Consider the following 19,698-nt stretch of genomic DNA (forward strand, 5'->3'; position numbering starts at 1 on the left):
AGGAGTAGAAGGCAAGACCTACCAGAGAATGACGCCAGGAAGATAGAAGGGAGACTCCGTTACTTCCAAAACATCTGGAAGAATATTACCCAAAACCCGTGGGTTCGGAATACGGTCGCAGAAGGTTACAAGATCGAGTTCACCGAGCGACTGCCCAGGAGATACTGTGTAACCCAGACCCAGTCCCAGGTGACCCACCAAAGACTTGTTAAAAGACGTACAGGACCTGATAGAGATAGGGGCCATAACCCGAGTTCCCCATGCTCAGAGATTTCAGGTTCACTACTCAACATTATTCTCCATAAAAAAAACAGGAGGAGAATACCGGACCATAACAAATCTAAAGCCATTAAATTGGTGGGTGACCTACAAAAGATTCAAGATGGAATCTCTAAAAGCAGTCATACCATTAATAAAAAAAGGACTCGGTCATGTGCACCCTAGACCTAAAAAGTACCTATTATCATGTGCCCATCCACATATCTCACCAAAAATTCCTCAGGTTCGCGATAAAAGATCACGGGAAAATACAACATTACTAGTTCCGTTTCTTGCCATTCGGACTCGCCTCGGCGCCCCGGATCTTTACAAAACTCATAGCAGAGATCATGGCCCATCTAAGGGAAAGAAATACCCTTATCATACCATAGAATCATAGAATCATAGAATTGTAGAGTTGGAAGGGACCTCCTGGGCCATCTGGTCCAACCCCCTGCTCAAAGCAGGATTCGCTAAATCATCCCAGTCAGATGTCTGTCCAGCCTCTGTTTGAAGACTTCCATTGAAGGAGAACTCACCACTTCTCGTGGCAGCCTGTTCCACTCATTGATCACTCTAACTGTCAAAAAGTTTTTTCTAATATCTAATCTGTGTCTCCTCCCATTCAGTTTCATCCCATTGCTTCTAGTCTTTCCTTGTGCAAATGAGAATAAAGTTGATCCTTCTACAATGTGACAGCCCTTTAGATATTTGTAGACAGCTATTAAGTCTCCTCTCAGTCTTCTCTTTTGCAAACTAAACATTCCCAAATCCTGCAACCTTTCCTCATAAGACAGGGTTTGCAGACCGGTCACCATTCTGGTCGCTCTTTTCTGAACTTGCTCCAGTTTGTTGATGTCTTTTTTAAAATGTGGTGCCCAAAATTGGACACAATATTCCAGATGAGGTCTGACCAAAGAGGAGTAGAGGGAAATAATGACTTCACGTGATCTAGACTGTATGCTTCTGTTAATACATCCTAGAATTGCATTTGCCTTTTTTGCTGCTGCATCACACTGTTGACTCATATTCAGTCTGTGATCTATTAGTATACCCAAGTCTTTTTCACATGTGCTGTCACTTAGCCCTATTCCTCCCATTCTATATATGCTTTTTCCATTTTTATTGCCCAGATGTAGTACTTTGCATTTCTCCCTGTTAAAAACCATTCTGTTAGTTGCTGCCCACTTCTCCAGTTTATTTAAATCTTTTTGAATCCTCTCTCTCTCTTCTCTAGTATTAGCTATCCCTCCTAGCTTTGTGTCATCAGCAAATTTAATCAGTTTACCCTCAATTCCTTCATCTAAATCGTTGATAAAGATGTTGAACAATACAGGGCCCAGGACAGAGCCCTGTGGTACCCCACTTGAGACATTCTTCCAACTGGATGTGCAGCCATTTACGACCACTCTTTGGGTCCGATCACTAAGCCAGTTATGAATCCACCTAACAGTTGCCTTGTCCATTCCATACTTAATCATTTTTTCAATAAGGATTGTATGAGAGACTTTGTCAAATGCTTTGCTGAAGTCAAGATATACTATATCTACAGCATTTCCTTGATCCACCCAATCAGTGATACCGTCATAGAAGGAAATTAAGTTAGTCTGACATGACTTATTAGTTACAAACCCATGCTGACTCTGTTTAATCACTTCATTCTTATCCAGGTATTGACATACATGTTGTTTAATAATTTGTTCAAAGATCTTTCCTGGTATAGAAGTCAGACTCACCGGCCTATAGTTACCTGGGTCCACCTTCTTCCCCTTTTTGAAGATAGGAACAACATTTGCTCTTCTCCAGTCTTCTGGCACTTCTCCTGTTCTCCAAGAATTTTCAAAGATTATAGAGAGGGGTTCAAAAATTTCTTCTGCTATCTCCTTCAGTACTCTGGGGTGTAATTCATCTGGACCTGGAGACTTGAATTCATTTAGGCTAGCTAAGTGTTTCCTCACTATCTTTCTGTTTATAGATATCCTGGATTCTTCTATTCCCTTAATAGGACAGTGAATAACAGTTGATGTTACATTTCCTTTCTGAGAGAAAACAGATGCAAAATAGGAATTTAAAAGTTCAGCCTTCTCAACATCCTGTCTTACCATTTCATCATTTTCATCCTGTAAAAATCCTATAGCATCTTTGACTTTTCTTTTACTTTTGACATATCCCCAAAATCCTTTATTATTGCTTTTGACATCTCTTGCAAGCCTCAATTCATTTTCAGCTTTAGCTAATCTGATTTGTGCCCTGCAAGTTCTGCAGACAGCATTATATTCTTCTTTAGATATGCCTCCCTCTTTCCATTTTATAAAGATTTTTTTCTTCCTTTTTAGCATGTGCTTAAGTTCTGTGTTCATCCATCCTGGTTTCTTTAACTGCTTCCTATTCTTCCCTCTTTTCGGAATTGTTAACAACTGTGCTTTGAGAATTTCATTTTTCAAGATTTCCCATCCTTCCTGGACATTTTTGTCTTTAAGGATATCCAGCCATTGGATCCCTCCAATTCTCTTTCTGAATCCCTTAAAATCTGCCTTTCTGAAATCTAACCTTGACGTCTGAGTCTTCACAGGTCTTCCGCCTCTAGTTATCCAAAATTCTAAAATAGTATGGTCGCTACCTCCTAGGGTCCCAGCCACTTTTACCTCCTCAACCATTTCCTCCCTGTTTATAAGGATTAGATCCAAGGTAGCAGTTCCCCTTGTTTTCTCCCTTACCTTTTGGAAGATAAAGTTGTCAGCAAGAGAGGATAAGAATTTCCTTGACCTGTTAGTTTTGCCTGAGAGAGATTCCCAACAAATGTCTGGATAGTTGAAATCTCCCATGACAACTATGTCATATTTTTTGGAGAACTTGGCCATTTGATGCATAAAGAGTTCATCCATATCTTCAGCTTGCACAGGCGGCCTGTAGTAAATGCCTACAATGGTGTCCTTTCCATTGTTCTGTCCTTGTATTCTTACCCAAACAGTTTCCACAGAACTCCCAGTCTCTGAAGCTTCAATCTCTGTGCAGATATACGCGTTTCTAACATACAATGCGACACCCCCTCCTCGTTTATCAAGTCTGTTTCTTGCAAATAAGTTGTATCCTTCTAGTCTTGTATTCCAATCATGTGTATTGTCCCACCAAGTTTCAGTGATTCCAATGACATCATATTTCTTTTCCTGTGTTAGTAGTTCCAATTCTCCTTGTTTGTTGCCCATGCTTTGTGCATTAGTATAGAAACATTTTAGTTTGTGATTGGTTTCTCTTTCTCCAATATTTTTATTAATTAGATTCTTTCGTCTTTGTTCTTCCTTTCCACTTCTAATAGCAGAGTTCTCAATAGCATTTGTCAGGTGTATGGCTTTTTCTGGTCTTTTGCTTCCCTTCCCATGTTGTTCTAGTTTAAAGCTCTCCTTACAAGTGTAGCAAGGCGACTTCCAAATACATGCTTTCCAGTCTTCGTAAGGTGCACCCCATCTCTAGCAAGTAGTCCATCGTATAAGTAGTTCACTCCGTGATCCAGAAATCCAAATCGTTGCTGACGGCACCATCGACGTAGCCAGTTGTTCACCTGCAGAATCTTATTCCACCTCCTTGTTCCATGGCCATCCACTGGGAGGATGGAAGAGAAGACCACCTGCGCTCCCAGTTCTTTCACTTTCTTGCCTAAGTCTTCAAAGTCTCTGCAGATGGTTTCCAGGTCGTTTCTTGCAGTGTCATTTGTCCCCACATGTAGTAGCAGGAATGGGTAGTCATCTGTAGGTCTGAAGAGTCCTGATATCCTGTCAGACACATCTTTAATTTTTGCACCTGGAAGACAACACATTTCTCTTGAAGTTATATCCGGTCTGCAGATAGCGGCCTCTGTTCCTCTCAACAGGGAATCCCCCATGACCACCACTCTCCGTTTCTTCTTCACAACATTTTTCTTTCTCCATCCAGGAGGACTCTGAAGGCGTACAAGGTTGCTGCTTGTTGGCAAAGTCTTATCCTGATGTATTTCTTCATTGTTTTCCTGCGTGAGAGCCTGGTACTGGTTTCTGAGCAGTATGGGTGCTGACTGCCTCCTGATCCTCCTGCTTCTCTGGGTCACATGTCTCCATTCCTCTGTTTCTTCAGGTGCACTTCGAATTTCTTCTCTTTCTGTAACATGAAGAGATAATTCTGCTCTGTCCAAGAACTCTTCACCTTCCTTAATGATCTTCAACGTAGCTAACCTCACTTCGAGATTTTGCAACTTTTCCTCCAACAGGGACACAAGCTTGCATTTGTGGCATGTGAAGTTTGGCTTTTCCACTGGTAAGTCTGTGAACATGTAGCAAGAAATGCAGCTCACCAAATGGCTCCTGGCCTCTTCCATCTTGAGATTTCTTAAAAACGATGAAGGATGAGCCCAAATTCGCGCGCCTATCGGCGCGCGGTTTTTCCGATTTCCTCTTTTCAGCTGCAACGGCCAAAACCCAGTGATCGTTGAGCTCGCGGAGACTCTTCACTTATCCCAGAAGGCACTGGGAATATGCAAATGATCTCCTCAAGACTCTTCCCCTGGTTTTCCGATTTCCTCTTTTCAGCTGCAACGGCCAAAACCCAGTGATCGTTGAGCTCGCGGAGACTCTTCACTTATCCCAGAAGGCACTGGGAATATGCAAATGATCTCCTCAAGACTCTTCCCCTGGTTTTCCGATTTCCTCTTTTCAGCTGCAACGGCCAAAACCCAGTGATCGTTGAGCTCGCGGAGACTCTTCACTTATCCCAGAAGGCACTGGGAATATGCAAATGATCTCCTCAAGACTCTTCCCCTGGTTTTCCGATTTCCTCTTTTCAGCTGCAACGGCCAAAACCCAGTGATCGTTGAGCTCGCGGAGACTCTTCACTTATCCCAGAAGGCACTGGGAATATGCAAATGATCTCCTCAAGACTCTTCCCCTGGTTTTCCGATTTCCTCTTTTCAGCTGCAACGGCCAAAACCCAGTGATCGTTGAGCTCGCGGAGACTCTTCACTTATCCCAGAAGGCACTGGGAATATGCAAATGATCTCCTCAAGACTCTTCCCCTGGTTTTCCGATTTCCTCTTTTCAGCTGTAACGGCCAAAACCCAGTGATCGTTGAGCTCGCGGAGACTCTTCACTTATCCCAGAAGGCACTGGGAATATGCAAATGATCTCCTCAAGACTCTTCCCCTGGTTTTCCGATTTCCTCTTTTCAGCTGCAACGGCCAAAACCCAGTGATCGTTGAGCTCGCGGAGACTCTTCACTTATCCCAGAAGGCACTGGGAATATGCAAATGATCTCCTCAAGACTCTTCCCCTGGTTTTCCGATTTCCTCTTTTCAGCTGCAACGGCCAAAACCCAGTGATCGTTGAGCTCGCGGAGACTCTTCACTTATCCCAGAAGGCACTGGGAATATGCAAATGATCTCCTCAAGACTCTTCCCCATACTTGGATGACCTGCTGCTAGTAGCAGACTCTCCACAACAAATGGAGCAAAACCTTACATCCACCATATCGGTCCTACAGAACCTAGGATGGGTAATAAATTGGAAGAAGTCCAACCTAACACCAGAAAGAGAGAAGATGTTTCTCGGAGTCATACTGAACTCGGGGAAAAAATGTTCCTTCCTTCCCCTGCCCAAACAGCAGGCAATCACACAAGAGCTCCAGTGGGTCCAGAGACGCAAGTACATCTCTATAAGGAAAGCCATGAGAGTCCTGGGTCTCATGACTTCATTCATCTCCAGTGTACAATGAAGCCAGTTCCACTCAAGAATCCTACAAAGAGAAGTCTTGTTGACCTGGGACGGCAGAGAAACATCACTAGACAAGAACATGAGACTCTCCGAGGAAAGAAGGCAGTCCCTTTCTTGGTGGACAAACACACAAAACCTCGGAAAAGGAAGACCCTGGAGACTGTTGCCATGTACAAACATCACTACCGACACCAGTCTCAGAGGCTGGGGGGCTCACATGGAAGGTCGATACCTCCAGGTGACATGGGCTCCATCAGTACTCAACCTGTCCTCGAATTAGAGAGAGCTCAGGGCAGTCTGGGAGTCGCTAAAAACATGCCAAGAAGAACTGAAGGGTCAGAATGTCAGGATCTTCTCGGACAACTCGACTACAGTTGCCTTCCTTTAACATCAGGGAGGCTCCAGATACCGTCTCCTTCAGGACCTAGCGCACGAGATCTTTTGCTGGGCAGAATGGACAATAACCTCAGTTACGGCAGTCCACCTGAAAGGATCCTGAAATCAGGTAGCCGACTTCCTGAGCAGAGAGAAGATCCAACCTTCAGAGTGGTCACTAAGCGAGGAGGTCTTCACACAGCTATCCTAACACTGGGGGACACCAGAGATCGACTTATTCGCCACAAGAAAGAATTCAAAAGCAAAGAAATTCTTTTCACTCAACCCGGCAGACAACTCAACAGGAGTAGACGCTTTAGCTCAGGAATGGAACATGGAGCTCGCTTACGCCTTCCCGCCGCTCCCTTTTATACCAAGGGTCCTAAGAAAGATCCAGGAAAGCAGAGCATCAGTAATATTGATTGTTCCTTACTGGCCCAAAAGAAGCTTGTTCTGCTTAATAAAATGGATGGCATGGGAAGACCCGATACTATTACCAGCGAGACGCGACCTGTTAACTCAGGGACCCTTAGTTCATCAGAAACCAGAAATGCTACAACTATCGACCTGGATTCTGAGGCGGAGATCCTAAAATCAAAAGGACTCTCTAACTTAGTAATATCTACTATGCAGAACAGTAGAAAGCCGGTAACCTCAGCTATATACCAAAAAATCTGGAAAACATTCTGTTCTCAATGTAAGGGGCCAGTATCAGTCATCCGGGGTCCAGATATCCCGCAGATTCTCAACTTTCTCCAGGCAGGCTTTGACAAAGGACTAAGAAAAAGGAGGATGAATGAACTCATGGAGATTAACATCCAACACTGCGGAGACACATCACATGTTTCTCAACGCAGTGATTCTAGGGCAATGCCCCCACCCTTATGGGAAATATGTAAATATATGCAAAACACAAGCCACGGAGACACCATCACATGTTTCTCAACGCAAGCAATGACTAGCCAGGTCTTTCCCCGGGAGGGAACAACCACGGGAAGGGCAGTCTCCATTGAAGGAAACCACCTATGCCAAAACATGGTATCCATCCACAGACAGCTGTTTTGGGGTATTGCCCCTCATCAATGTGGAGTAGGAAACTAGCCAGTAGGAGCAATGCCTAGTAGAAGACTGTGAAAAATGAGGATGAATGAACTCATGGAGATCAACATCCAACACTGCGGAGACACCATCGCATGTTTCTCAACGCAGTGATTCTAGGGCAATGCCCCCACCCTAAGGCCTGTTTCACACTTCCGTTTTTGACCATCAGTCAGAATCCGCCAGTTATTGAACAAAACGGATCCGCCATTTTTTTTGGCGGATCCGTTTTTTTTCCCCATTGAGTTGCATTACCGGCGGATCTTGACGAATGGCCGTCCGTTAGATCCGATTTTTTGCGGATCCGCCAAAATATTTGCGTCCGCCGGCATGCCTGGACGGACCCTGCAACATTTTTTTTTGCTGTAGGATCCGCATTTTACAGTGCGCATGCCCGGAGAAAGGAAGTCAGGCGGAAATTTAACCCTGAAATCCTTTCTGGCGGTGGAAAAAAATCTCTCTCTCGCCAGAGATTCCTTTAAAATTCTTCATTCGGCGGATCCGTCACAAAATGGATCCGGTGGCATCTGTTAGGAACGTATCCGCTTTTCCGCCTTTTTGGCGGATTTTAACTGACACAAAAAATTGAAGTGTAAAACAGACCTTATGGGAAATATGTAAATATTGACAAAGGACTAAGGCCTAGTACGCTGAAAGTACAGGTGTCGGCCTTAGGCTCATACTTCGACTTCCCCCTAGCCAATCATCCCTGGGTAGTGAGGTTCATAAAAGCCACTCAGCGGATGAGACCCACAATCCATAGCTCGATACCACCTTGGGATCTTAGCTTGGTCCTAAACGAGCTGCGCAAAGTCCCATATGAACCACTAGAGCAAGCCCCCCTAAAATCAGTGACATTTAAAACCCTATTTCTAGTGGCAATAACTACTGCTAGACGCATAGGGGAGATTCAGGCCCTGTCTATAGAGCATCCATATTTGAAGATCCAGGAAGACTGTATCGTCTTAAAATTAAATCCAGCCTTTCTTCCCAAAGTGGTTACAGACTTCCACCGGAGTCAAGAAATTGTACTACCGGCTTTCTGCCAGAATTACAACAACGAGAAGGAACGCTCTCTTCACCTCTTGGACGTTAAAAGAGCTGTCCTCCAATACTTAGATGTTACAAAAGACTGGAGAGTAGACTCTAACCTCTTCATCCAGATGGCAGGCAAAAACAAAGCGAAGAAGGCATCGAAATCTACCCTGGCTAGATGGTTGAAGTCAACTATCAGTACAGCATATGTGTTGGCGGGAGAGACTCCGCCAGAAAACCTTAGAGCCCATTCTCTTAGAGCAGTTTCAGCCTCATGGGCAGAAAGCGTGGGATCATCTATGGACCAGATATGCAGGGCCGCAACCTGGTCTAGATTTAATACCTTTTGCAAACATTATAAGTTAAATGTTATGGCAAATCCTCAGACAGCCTTTGGGAGGAAAGTCCTCCAGGCTGTAATCTCGCCCTAGTTGGAGTAATTTGGTAATTCTCCTGGTGGTGCTGTCAGGAGGGACGTCCTGGAAAGTAGGAATTAGTCCTACCTGTAATGGTATTTCCAGGAGTCCATCATGACAGCACCCCTTATATACCCTCCCTTGAATTTCCTATCTGATATGTCAAGTAACGTGTGGTAGGAAGTTCAATAAAATTGCGTTGCATCCATCCTGGTGTGGTACTTAGAAAATCACTGAAGGGTGTTGGTGGGGAGGGGCTATTTAACCTCTTCTGTGTTCCTGTCCCTATCAAGGATAAGAAGGACAACCTCCTGGTGGTGCTGTCATGATGGACTCCTGGAAATACCATTACTGGTAGGACTAATTCCTACTGTCAGAGATTTACACGAAAACCCCGTTGTAAAGCGCTCAGTGTAGAGAACAGAAGAATTACTGTGATCTTTGGGAGGCAGAATGAACAAATTAAAGGGAATCTGTCACCCCTTTTTTGAGATATCATATAATGATATTCAATTGTGTAGAGCAAGATAGGGAATGGGGGAGCAGTTGAATAAGCCCCGCCCAGCGGACCGGACCGTGGCAGTTTACATACATCTGAACCGATATAAAAAAGGTATTTATGCATGAAAGGTGTGGGGTCAGGGGGAAGCAAAAGTACTAAGAGAATCCTTATGTGACACAAAATTGAATGATATCATTATATGATATCTCAAAAAAGGGGTGACAGATTCCCTTTAACAGCAGTTGGAGAACTGGATTTCATTATTTTTTATAAGTTTCTTGTGTGGTATAAGTGATATGATGGTTTATTCTTCAGGACATATACTGTAACCATCCTCATGCAAAATATATATGATCCCTTCAGATCATAAGCCCGTAACAATATAGAAGGAGCAACATGATCAATAATGATATAATATATTAATTTTATTAAATATGCTAATAAAAATTATACTACAAAAAATAAAAGAAATTAAAAAACGACAGGGGTACTGTATTTCCTTTCACACATGGAACGTGTAAACATTGACAGAATATTAGAACATCAGACCATCATATCATCGAAAGATAAATGCTTAAATGGCACCATGAACCTCAATTTCAACATGTAATCATAAAATATAATTTAACTAAACCATAAATATCAAATATTATTGCTGATATAGGTATTCATGGGTGGATATATTGGCTCACAATATCCGCCGCATGAGCACAGATATCTATAGTGTTTGCGATTGGATGGTCACACTAAACTGGGACATACAGTCAAAATACAATCATGTCATTAAATGCGCTGAGTAGGGGCTTGTTTTTTTGCTTGATAAGATGATGTTTCCAGCGATACCATTTTTATTTACATTCTTACTTTTTAAACGCTTTTTATTCTATTTTATTCTATTTTTTTTCGGCGGTATGATGAAAAAGCATTTTTTTTTGCCATGTTTTGTATTTATTTATTACAGTGTTCACTGATGGGCTTAAATAGAGTGACAGTTTTATAGATCGTTCTGGACATGGCGATACCAAATATGTGTAGTTTTTTGTTTTCACATTGGTGTAATATTTTACTTTTCTTAGTTTTTTTTTATTTGGGGATTTTTAAAAAACTCAGATTTTTGCAATTTTCTTAAACTTTTTTTTACTTACTCCCTCTGTGGGACTTTTATTAGTCTGATCACTGGTGTAATACATTGCAGTACACACATACTGCAATGCATTAGACCTGTCAGTGCTTCACCGACAAAATGCTTTTTAACCCCTTACCTACATTGGACGTACTATTCCGTCCATGTGACCTTGGACCTAAAGCCCCCGTTACACATAGCGATATCGCTAGCAATATCGCTGTAACATCACTGGTTTTGTGACGCAGCAGCGATATTGCTAGCGATATCGCTACATGTGATACTTACCTCTGACCGGCTCCCCCGCTGATTATCGCTGATCGCGCGAGAAGGTCCTGGCCCATTTCTCGTCTGGCGCTTCCTGCTGGGCTTCCTGTGGCGCCGACGAGCAACGCGTGGACGCGGGCAGGACGTCAGGATCGCCGCGTCTGACAGGTAAGTAGCGACCCCCGACCCCGGCTATGTCGCTGGTGAGATCTGCCTGTGTGGCAGCTCACTAACGACCACTTAGCGATCCATATCGTTGTCGGGATCGCTGGTGCATCGCTAAGTGTAGCGGTACCCTAAGTCCCAAGGACGGAAATATTACGTCCAACGCGATTGGTGGTGCTCACGGGGGGGCGCCGCTGATCGCGGCCCGGTGTCGGCTGATTATCACAGCTGACACCCGGCACTATGTGTCAGGGGCGGTCACAGACTGCCCCCGGCACATTAACCCCTGGCACACTGTGATCAAACATGATCGCAGTGTATCGGGGGCACAGGGAAGAATCGCGCAGGCAGGGGGCTCCCTGTGTGCTTCCCTGAGACCCCCAGAGCGACACGATGTGCTGCGCCACTCCGAGGGTCCTCCTTCCTGCAGGCCCCCGGATACAATATGGCCATGGGTGCCTTCGGGGTCCTACAGGGAGGCGGCTTCCTCCGTGCCTGCTGAGAGCAGGCACGGAAGAAGCCTGTGCAGCGCCTGTCAAATCGCTGATCTGACAGAGTGCTGTGCAAACTGTCAGATCAGCGATCTGACACTAGATAGTTATGTCCCCCCCTGGGACAATGTAATAAAGTTTAAAAAAAAATTAAAAAAAACCTTGTAAAAATAATTTTAAAGAAATTCCTAAATAAATATTAAAAAAATTTCCTAATAAATTTTTCTAAATAAAAAAAAAAATAAAAGTACACATATTTAGTCCGTAAAGACCCGCCCTATAAAACTGTCCCACTAGTTAACCCCTTTAGTGAACCCCTTCAGCAAACAAACAAAGCAAAAAACAATGCTTTATCATCATACCGACAAAAAGTGCAATAACGCGGGATTAAAAAGACAGATATGAGTAAACCGCTGAAAACGTTATCTTGTCCCACAAAAAACGAGCTGCCACACAGCGTCATCAGCAAAAAAATAAAAATGTTATAGCTCGCAGAATAAAGCAATGCAAAAATAATTCTTTTTTATATCAAATTGTTTTTATTATATAAAAGCGCCAAAACATAAAAAAAATGAATAAATGAGGTATCGCTGTCATCGTACTGACCCGAATAATAAAACCCCTTTATCAATTTTACCACACGCAGAACGGTGTAAACGCCCCCCCCAAAAAAGAAATTCATGAATTGCTGGTTTTTGTTCATTCTGCGTCCCAAAAATCGGAATAAAAAGCGATCAAAAAATGTCACGTGCCCGAAAATGGTACCAATAAAAATGTCAACCCGTCCCACAAAAAATAAGACCTCACATGACTCTGTGGGTCAAAATATGGAAAAATTATAGCTCTCAAAATGTGGTGATGCAAAAACTATTTTTACAATAAAAAGCGTCTTTTAGCGTATGACAGCTGCCAAACATAAAAACCCGCCATAAATAGTAAATCAAACCCCACTTTATCACCCCCTTAGTTAGGGAAGTTAGGGAAAAATGATAACATTAAAAAAATGTATTTATTTCCATTTTCCCATTAGGGCTAGGGCTGAGATTAGGGTTAGGGGTGTGTTGGGGTTAGAATTGGGGGGTTTCCACTGTTTAGGCACATCAGGGGCTCTCCAAACGCAACATGGCATCTGATCTCAATTCCAGCCAATTCTGCGTTGAAAAAGTCAAACGGTGCTCCTTCCCTTCCAAGCTCTGCCATGTGCCCAAACAGTGGTTTACCCCTACATATGGGGTATCAGTATACTCAGGACAAATTGCACAACAACTTTTGGGGTCCAATTTCTCCTGTTAACCTTGGGAAAATAAAAAATTTGGGGCAAAAATATCATTTTTGTAGAAATTTTTTTTTTTTTTTTATTTGTATGGCTCTACGTTATAAAGTTCTGTGAAGCACTTGGGGGTTCAAAGTGCTCACCACACATCTAGATAAGTTCCTTGGGGGGTCTAGTTTCCAAAATGGGGTCACTTGTGGGAGGTTTCCACTGTTTAGGCACATCAGGGACTCTCCAAATGCGACATGACACCCACAGACCATTCCATCGAAGTCTGCATTCCAAAACATCACTACTTCCCTTCCGAGCCCCGACGTGTGCCTATACATTAGTTTTCTCCCACATATTGGTTATCAGCGTACTCAGGACAAATTGGACCACAACTTTTGTGGTCCAATTTCTCCTGTTACCCTTGGGAAAATAAAAAAAAATTGGGGACTAAAAGGTCATGTTTGTGGAAAAAATATGATTTTTTTTATTTTCACGCCCAGGCGTTATAAACTTCTGTGAAGAACTTGGGGGTTCAAAGTGCTCACCACACATCTAGATAAGTTTCTTGGGGGTCTAGTTTCCAAAATGGGGTCATTTGTGGGGGGTTTACACTGTTTAGGCACATCAGGGGCTCTCCAAATGCAACATGGTGTCCGATCTCAGTTCCAAAATGCCAAAAAAGTCAAATGGCACTGCTTCCCTTCCAAGCTCTGCCATGCGCCCAAATAGTGGTTTACCCCCACATGTGGGGTATCAACATACTCAGGACAAATTGCACAATAACTTTTCGGGTCCTGTTTCCCTTGGAAAAATAAATATTGGAGGTGAAAAGATCATTTTTTGGAAAAAAATATGATTTTTTAATTGTACGGCTGTACGTTATAAACTTCTGTGAAGCCCTTGGGGGTTCAAAGTTCTCAACACATATCTAGATAAGTTCCTTGGGGGGTCTAGTTTCCAAAATGGGGTCACTTTTGGGGAGTTTCCACTGTTTAGGCACATCAGGGGATCTCCAAATGTGACATGGCGCACTATCTTGATTCCAGCCATTTTTGCGTTGCAAAAGTCAAACGGCGCTCATTCCCTTCCAAACTCTGCCATGCGCCGAAACAGTGGTTCCCCCTACATATCAGGTATCAGCGTACTCAGGACAAATTGCACAATAACTTTTGCAGTCCAATTTCTCCTGTTACCCTTGGTAAAATAAAAAAAATTGGACCTGAAGTAATTTTTTTGTGAAAAAAAGTTAAATGTTCATTTTTTTTTTTAAACATTCAAAAAATTCCTGTGAAGCACCTGAAGGGTTAATAAACTTCTTGATTGTGATTTTGAGCACCTTGAGGGGTGCAGTTTTTAGAATGGTGTCACTTTTTCTGGGTATTTTCTATCATATAGACCCCTCAAAGTGACTTCAAATGTGATGTGGTCCCTAAAAATAAAATGTTGTAAAAATGAGAAATCGCTGGTCAAATTTTAACCCTTATAACTTCCTAACAAAAAAAATTTTGGTTCCAAAATTGTGCTGATGTAAAGTAAACATGTGGGAAATGTTACTCAAGATTTTTTTGTGCCATATCTCTGTGATTTAAGGGCATCAAAATTCAAAGATGGAAAATTGAGAAATTTTCAAAATTTTAGCCAAATTTCTGTTTTTTTTCACAAGCGCAATTTATGTGAATGAAATTTTGCCACTATCATGAAGTACAATATGTCACGAGAAACCACTGTCAGAATCACCAGGATCCATGGAAGCGTTACAGAGTTATTACCTCATAAAGGGACAGTGGTCAGAATTATAAAAATTGGCCCGGCATTAACATGCAAACCATCCTTGGGAGTAAAGGGGTTAAACCATGCTTTTGGCAGAGTCTAACAGGATACCATAGTTTGCAGACCAAGAGGTCATTATTTGACCTCCTGCTGTCATGGCGACCATTGGGCAAATGGGTGGGAGAGGGAACTCCCTCCTTTTCCTAACCTATTGATCTTGACATTTTGAGGGTTAAAGGGAACCTGTCAGCAGGATTGTCCACAGTAACTATCAGACAGTGTCAGGTTGGCGCCGTTATATGGATGTAAATTATACCTTGGTTGATGAAATACATCTTGTGGTTGTTTAACCCCTTAATGACAGCCAATACGTCTTTTTACTGACCTCAGATATACGAGAATATTATCCCCACACAGGTGACAATCCAGCAGCTGTCGGCTGTCCACTATAGCTGACAACTTGCTGTATCACAAACGATTAGTGTTGGCACCGTCCATATCTGTTTAACCCCCTTAGTTGCTGCTGTCAAAAGTGACTACATCGGAAAAATGGTTAAAAGATTGTGGGGGCTTCTGCTTTAATTAACACACCGAGATTATGATTGTGTGGTCCTGATGTTTGCCATAGCAGTTCATGGCCAAATAGCGGCCTTAGAGTCTCCCGGATATAGTGGTCAGGTCAGAAGTCAGTGACGTTTAGGTGGTAAACAAACACTTTTTCATTCCTGCTATACCACTTTGCATTAATTCCTGAAAATCACCTGAAGGGTTAATAAACTACCTGACAGAAGTTTTCAATATGTCAGGGGGTGCTGTTTTTAAAATGGTATGATGGTTGGGGTTTTCCAATATATAGCTCCCCTAAAGTCACTTCAAACCTGGATAGGTCCCTCAAAAAATAAATTTTGTAACTTTCCTTGAAAAAATGAAAAATTACTGCTACATTTTTAAACCTCCTAAAAGCCTAACAAAATAAATTAGCGTTTTAAAAATGGTGCTGATGTAAGGCAGACATGTGGGAAATGTTATTTATTAATTTTTTTGTGTGGTATGACTATCTGGATTAAAGGGATAATCATTCAAAGTTTGAAAATTGCAATTTTTTTACATTTTTGTCAAGTTTCTGATATTTTTTATAAATAAACACAAAACATATCGACCTAAATTTACCATTATCATAAATTATAATGTGCCACGAAAAAAGTCTCAAAATCAATGGGATTTGTTGAAGCGTTCCAGAGTTATCACCACATAAAGTGATATTGGTCAGATTTTTAAAAAATTGGCTCCGTCACTAAGGGGTTAATCTTTATTTTCAGTTTTGAGTTAATGATATGCTCGTGTTTCGGGGTGACCTATGGGGAGTCTCTTTGTGGTTCTCTGATTAGGTATTCACCAGTAGAATGGCTTCTGACAGGTCACTGATCCCTCAGTGATCTGCCCCCTAGTTTACTTAGTAGTAGCGATCGCCGAATATTGCTACTGCGCAGGTGCTGTCTGCCGCTCCATCTTAGAGGAGGATTTTTTTTTTCTACAGCAAAATGGCGCCACCGGCACCTGCATATTAGCAGTTATCAGCTCGTCAATAGCTGCTACTGTGCAGGCGCGGCTGGATCCATTTTCAAATTGATTTTTTTTTTTGTAGTAACTTAAGGAGATAACATCAAAGACCTGTCAGCAGTCTGTATTATGAATCTTAAAAAAAATATACTGTTTTTACTTCAATTCCTAAGGCCAAATAATTTCACATGGGCATTTATTCTTGAAGTCGTAGAAATAAATGTGTTTTTTATGCTATTGGGTGAGAAATATTTTAGTAAATTATCTGTACAGCTGGTTCAAAGGCATGAATCAGAAAATTAAATCACTCAAGTTGCTTTTTTTTTTGTTATTCTTGAACTTTGTACTTATGCAGAACTGTTGGCAAAAATGACCTGCAGTTGTTGGAAAGCGGCTAGTATGGTCATTATTTTAGAAGCTTTTCTCCTTTAATATATTTAATATTTATTTAGAAAGGGAAAAAAATGGCACCTGCAACCCCTTCATGACCTTGCGATTTTTCGCTTTCGTTTTTTAGCCTCTTCATGACCTTGCAATTTTGCGCTTTTGTGTTTTTCTTCCCTTTTTTCCCCAAGAGCCAAAACTATTTTTCTGTACCAATGGCCACATGAGGGTTTTTTTTGTGTGAGACACCATTCAGTTTATCGTATGATGCACTAAAAAGCGGAAAAGAAATTCCAAGTCCGTTGAAATTGCCAAGAAAAGGGCAATTTCACAATTTTTTGGGGGGTTTATTTACCTTGTTCACTAAATGGTAAAAGTCATTTTTTTGGATATTGGGCTGGGTAAGGGCTTATTTTTTGCTCCCTGAACTGAAGTTTTTATTGATACCATTTTGGGGTAAATACAATGTTTTAATTTCCTCTTATTGCATTTAATTGCAATGTTGCAGTGGCCAAAAAAACTTAATCTTAATTCAAGCGTTTAGATATTTTTTCTCGTTACCCCGTTTACTGATGGGAGTAATTTATATTATATTTTGATAGGTCGGCCTTTACAAACATAGTTATGCCAAATGTGTATTTCTTTTTAATCTTTTTTTAATGGGGCTAAAGGGGGATGATTTGAACTTGAGGGTTTTTTTTTATTTTTGTTCATATTTATAAAAACTTTTTTTTATCTTTTTATTTTATTTAATAGTCCCATTAGGAGAATTGAAAATGCAATAACCTGATCGCCTTTTTTATGGATAGCAGTGCTTTAGAACTGCTATGTATAGCTGAAATCACAATCTCTTATGAATGCCAGCCATGGGTCAGCATTCACAGAAGGCTCATAATGACAGGGACAGGGGTCATCAGCAGACCCCTGGCTATCATGACAATCCATTGACACCCGGGGAACGCTCGACAGGCGCCGATGGGTGGGATGAATGACGTACTGCCAGCCAGCACATGTTTAATAGCGGTATTTAACCGGTTAACAGCCACGGGCAGAGCAATGCTCCAAATACAGCTGTTGAAAGCACATGGTGGTTGATTAAATGAGTCATCATGTGTGGGGAAAATTGTGGGCTCAGCATGCAAGCCCACATCAAAGGCAGTGTCACGATCTTTGACCTAAATATACATCAAAGGTCGTGAAGGGGTAAATGGAATCTGTCAGTAGGACCGACCGTCCTAAGCTGTCTACAAGGGCATGCAGGTCATAGAACATTGAATAAAATGGATACCTTGATATCTACAATCTGATGTTTTATTCCAGAGAAATCCATATTGTTCCTAATATGTAAATGAGCTGTTAAGATCTGTGGGCTGGTCATAGATCTCCTTGACAATCTGCCTCCAGAGCTTATTGTAAATGAAAGGTGCCGTTACCAATGAGACATGTAATGACTGTCAGTCTGCTCTCCTGCTTTCATTGCAGAGCTGTGTGTGATTACAACTAACACAGTACTGCAGAGATGAACTTTGCCCCATTACAACAAACACATCTACAGTTGTTGCTCTCCTCTCATAGTGCGGTCAGCTCTCCTGCAGAGCTTTTTCTGGCTAAAAATAATACTACTTTCTTCTGCTTTCATCTCACACATCTACAACTGCAGTTGTCCTTACATAGTACTTTCGGCTCTGCTTCATAGTTGTGCTTGATTTCAACTAACCCTTTTCTGTTTCTATCTCCCAGCCAGCCAGTGTAGACGAGGGGAATACAACAGAGCTAACAATATTATAAGAGGTGAACTAAAACTGCAGAGGTGTTTGCAATGAGTCATAGTTCTTCTGTACTGCTCCTTCCACTCTGCACTGATTCTGAGATGAAAGCTGAAGAAGTGTTAGTTGAAATCAGGCAGCAAAGTTGACTATGCTATGAGAGGAGAGCTACTAATGTGTTTTGTAAGGAGGTAAAAATCACTTCTGCGGAGTATGATTATTACTGTCAGTCATTACAGGTCGCACACTGGTAATGCTCCCTTTTATTTACAATAATCTCTGGAGGCAGATTCTCAGGGAGATCTATGTCCGGCCCATAGTTCTTAACAGCTCATCTACATACTGAGAAAAGTGGATTTCCCTGGAATACATCGGATCATAAATATCACAGTATCATTTTATTCAGTTTTCTGTTACCTACTTGCCAAGATAGACTGGTTAGGATGGTTGATTCTACTGAAAGATTACCTTTTCCATTTTCCAGTATGCATCAATCTACACTCTGTGTAAAGTATTCCTGCTGCATTATTAGGCCATTACAGAATTTCCTTTACAATCAGTATATACGGTACACAGGGCAAATCTCCTGGACCAGACATATCCCAAAGAGACTATACTTTTCTGGTGCAGATGCTAAACACATAGTAAAAATGTAAACTAAACCTCAGTTGCACAGTGCATTGTTTTTGTTGAATTCTTAGATGTCTCTGTAATTGATATATAAAGTACAGGTCTGCATTAAATGTCATTTTTCTTATTCCTGTTAAAACTCGACATACCGTACCCTTTTTAATGTGTTTATCTTCTGTCATGGTGATGATGAGTAATCTTTTATTTTTAATTACACTTGTTTCTTTAAAAGCGGAGTAGTTGGTAGTCATATCAAAAGCATAATAACTGTTCTTACTAATCCTCCTATATAGCCTTCCTTTTAACTTTTCTACGCACCTCCAATAAATCCTCAGCCCTGCTACTCAGTCTGTCCACAGCTATTCTCACTCCTCTATTGCCCCTTTTCTCCTCCTGTTCATTCACTCGTTTTCCCCTTTGTTGCCTAAATTGTAAGTCCACAGAGGCAAGGACCCCTCACCTTCTCTACATCGCTATTGGGTAGGCACATGCATACTATACTTGATTATTGTTTATTAATAATTAAAGGATATGTCCACTTTTTACATTAAATTTATATCACTGCAAAGTGTAAAAAAAGAAGGTATTTTACAGTGTAGCACAAATATCTTTTTACAGCATTTTTAGAGTATTAGGCTGAGTGCAGACGGACTTTTTAGCCCTGCGGACTTTCCGCGCAGAATAGAAGAAATCCGCAGGTCAAATGACCTGCATTTATCCTGCGGATTTCTTCCATTTTTCCTGCGGTTTTTGTGCGGTTTTCCACTGCGGTTTTTCCCCCTGTGGATTTGGTGACAGGGGAGATGGAAAACCGCACAAAAGAAGTAACATGCTGCGGATTTTGTACCGCAGGAAAACC

At 41.7% G+C, this 19,698-nt stretch overlaps 1 protein-coding gene across 2 annotated transcripts in view; it reads left to right on the forward strand.

Moving 5' to 3' along the window:
- COG5 (component of oligomeric golgi complex 5) overlaps window positions 1-19,698 on the forward strand; it is a 555,903-nt gene that overhangs the window by 366,180 nt on the left and 170,025 nt on the right. The gene's annotated exons all lie outside the window — the stretch shown is intronic.

Source organism: Dendrobates tinctorius, unplaced genomic scaffold, assembly GCF_039654945.1.
Source record: "Dendrobates tinctorius isolate UK_male_01 unplaced genomic scaffold, ASM3965494v1 ptg000035l, whole genome shotgun sequence".
NCBI lineage: Eukaryota > Metazoa > Chordata > Amphibia > Anura > Dendrobatidae > Dendrobates > Dendrobates tinctorius.